At 36.0% G+C, this 3794-nt stretch overlaps 1 non-coding gene across 1 annotated transcript; it reads left to right on the top strand.

The window, feature by feature from the left end:
- The first annotated feature begins 304 nt into the window (after positions 1 to 304).
- Positions 305 to 411, top strand: LOC135232641 (U6 spliceosomal RNA). The gene has a single exon (XR_010323255.1). It is a non-coding gene; the product is annotated as a U6 spliceosomal RNA (small nuclear RNA).
- Positions 412 to 3794: the final 3383 nt, after the last annotated feature.

The raw sequence follows: 3794 nt of genomic DNA, 5'->3' as shown, positions 1-3794 counted from the left end.
TTCAAATTCTGTAAACATGCTAAAAAAAACAAAAACATCAACAACAAACCTATTATTGTCAAGTTCATTTCAACTCATGACAACCCCGTGCGTTACAAAGCAGAATTGCTCCACAAGGATTTTCTTGGCAGAAGCAGATCACCTCCTTTCTTTCATGGTGCCATTGGGTGGGTTCCAACAGCCAACCTTTGGGTTAGTAGTCAAGCACAAACCACTTGCGTCACCCCAAATCAGTTATCACCTGAATGCTAGACATTTCCACGTAGATAGCTCAAGGATTTAACATCTACAAAACTTAATTAGCGTGCTCGCTTCAGCAGCACATATACTAAAATTGGAACGATACAGAGAAGATTAGCATGGCCCCTGCGCAAGGATGACACGCAAATTCGTGAAGCTTTCCATATTTTTCTGATCCCTCCCCCACCCTCCCCAGGCGGCTCCATTAACATCCGAATACCCTGAGCCAGAGGGAGAATTCAGATAGGGATCTGACTGCATTTTTTTTTAGCTGATTACCTGGAAAAACTAGTTTCCCAGTGATGGCTCGGAGACAGCAGTCCATATCAAACCACATAAAGAAACAGACCATGACAGCTTCTCCAACCCCCCAAACAAAAGAATCAAAATCTTTCCCAAATGAAGATACAATCCTGGAATTATCAGATACAGAATATAAAAAACTAATTTACACAATGCTTCAAGACATCACAAATGAAATTAGGCTAACTGCAGAAAAAGCCAAGGAACACACTGATAAAACTGTTGAAGAACTCAAAAAGATTATTCAAGAACATAGTGGAAAAATTAATAAGTTGCAAGAATCCATAGAGAGACAACATGTAGAAATCCAAAAGATTAACAATAAAATTACAGAACTAGACAACGCAATAGGAAGTCAGAGGAGCAGACTCGAGCAATTAGAATGCAGACTGGGACTTCTGGAGGACCAGGGAATCAACACCAACATAGCTGAAAAAAAGTCAGAAAAAAGAATTAAAAAAAATGAAGAAACCCTAAGAATCATGTGGGACTCTATCAAGAAGGATAACCTGCGGGTGATTGGAGTCCCAGAACAGGGAGGGGGGACAGAAAACACAGAGAAAATAGTTGAAGAACTCCTGACACAAAACTTCCCTGACATCATGAAAGACGAAAGGATATCCATCCAAGATGCTTATCGAACCCCATTTAAGATTGATCCAAAAAGAAAAACACCAACACATATTATCATCAAACTCCCCAAAACCAAAGACAAACAGAAAATTTTAAAAGCAGCCAGGGAGAAAAGAAAGGTTTCCTTCAAGGGAGAATCAATAAGAATAAGTTCAGACTACTCAGCAGAAACCATGCAGGCAAGACGGGAATGGGACGACATATACAGAGCACTGAAGGAGAAAAACTGCCAGCCAAGGATCATATATCCAGCAAAACTCTCTCTGAAATATGAAGGAGAAATTAAGATATTTACAGATAAACACAAGTTTAGAGAATTTGCAAAAACTAAAACAAGACTGCAAGAAATGCTAAAGGAGATTGTTCCGCCTGATCACCAATAATATCAGATGCCAGCACAATACAAGGTCACAAAACAGAACGTCCTGATATCAACGCAACTCAAATAGAGAAAGCACAAAAACAAACAAATTAAGATTAATTCTAAAAAATAAATAAACAAAATAATACACATAACAGGGAATCATGGAAACCAATAGATAAACGATCACAATAATCAAAAAGAGGGACTAAATATAGGAGGCATTGAACTGCCAGATGGAGAGTGATACAAGGCGATATAGAACGATACAAGTTAGGAAAAACAGGGGTAAATAATAAGGTAACCACAAAAAGGAATATCAATTCCATAACTCAAGAAAAAAGCCAAGAAAAATGTAACGACTCAACTAACATAAAGTTAAACTTTATGAAAATGAGTATCTTACAATCTACTAAGAAAAACGTCTCAGCACAAAAAAAATGTGGAAAAATGAAATGGCCAAGAACTCACATGAAAAGGCATCAAAATGACAGCACTAAAAACTTATTTATCTATAATTACGCTGAATGTAAATGGACTAAATGCACCAATAAAGAGACAGAGAGTCACGGACTGGATAAAGAAACATGATCCATCTATATGCTGCCTACAAGAGACACACCTTAGACTTAGAGACACAAACTAAAACTCAAAGGATAGAAAAAAATATATCAAGCAAATAATAAGCAAAAAAGAAGAGGAGTAGCAATATTAATTTACAAAATAGACTTTAGACTTAAATCCACCACAAAGGATAAAGAAGGACACTATATAATGATAAAAGGGACAATTGATCAGGAAGACATAACCATATTAAATATTTATGCACCCAATGACAGGGCTGTAAGATACATAAATCAAATTTTAACAGAATTGAAAAGTGAGATAGACACCTCCACATTTATAGTAGGAGACTTCAACACACCACTTTCGGAGAAGGACAGGACATCCAGTAAGAAGCTCAATAGAGACACGGAAGACCTACTTACGACAATCAAACAACTTGACCTCATCGACTTATACAGAACTCTCCACCCAACTGCTGCAAAATATACTTTTTTTTCTAGTGCACATGGAACATTCTCTAGAATAGACCACATATTAGGTCATAAAACAAATCTTTGCAGAATCCAAAACATCGAAATATTACAAAGCATCTTCTGAGACCACAAGGCAATGAAGCTAGAAATCAATAACAGAAAAACTAGGGAAAAGAAATCAAATACTTGGAAAATGAACAATACCCTCCTGAAAAAAGACTGGGTTATAGAAGACATCAAGGAGGGAATAAGGAAATTCTTAGAAAGCAACGAGAATGAAAATACTTCCTATCAAAACCTCTGGGACACAGCAAAAGCAGTGCTCAGAGGCCAATTTATATCGATAAATGCACACATACAAAAAGAAGAAAGAGCCAAAATCAGAGAACTCTCCCTACAACTTGAACAAATAGAAAGTGAGCAACAAAAGAACCCATCAGGCACCAGAAGAAAACAAATAATAAAAATTAGAGCTGAACTAAATGAATTAGAGAACAGAAAAACAATTGAAAGAATTAACAAGGCCAAAAGCTGGTTCTTTGAAAAAATTAACAAAATTGATAAACCACTGGCTAGACTGACTAAAGAAATACAGGAAAGGAAACAAATAACCCGAATAAGAAACGAGAAGGACCAGATCACAACAGAGCCAAATGAAATTAAAAGAATCATTTCAGATTACTACGTAAAATTGTACTCTAACAAATTTGAAAACCTAGAAGAAATGGATAAATTCCTGGAAAAATACTACCTACCTAAACTAACACATTCAGAAGTAGAACAACTAAATAGACCCATAACAAAAAAAGAGATTGAAACGGTAATCAAAAAACTTCCAACAAAAAAAGTCCTGGCCCAGATGGCTTCACTGCAGAGTTCTACCAAACCTTCAGAGAAGACTTAACACCCCTACTACTGAAGGTATTTCAAAGCATAGAAAAAGACGGAATACTACCCAACTCATTCTATGAAGCTACCATCTCCCTGATACCAAAACCAGGTAAAGACATTACAAAAAAAGAAAATTATAGACCTATATCCCTCATTAACATAGATGCAAAAATCCTCGACAAAATTCTAGCCAATAGAATCCAACAACACATCAAAAAAATAATTCACCCTGATCAAATGGGATTTATACCAGGTATGCAAGGCTGGTTTAATATCAGAAAAACCATTAATGTAATCCATCACATAAATAAAACAAAAGATAAAAA

Source organism: Loxodonta africana, chromosome 10 (genome assembly GCF_030014295.1).
Source record: "Loxodonta africana isolate mLoxAfr1 chromosome 10, mLoxAfr1.hap2, whole genome shotgun sequence".
In the NCBI taxonomy this organism is placed as follows: Eukaryota; Metazoa; Chordata; class Mammalia; order Proboscidea; family Elephantidae; genus Loxodonta; species Loxodonta africana.
The sequence above is the reverse complement of the archived record's forward strand: the minus strand, read 5'-3'. Positions and strand labels throughout refer to the sequence as shown.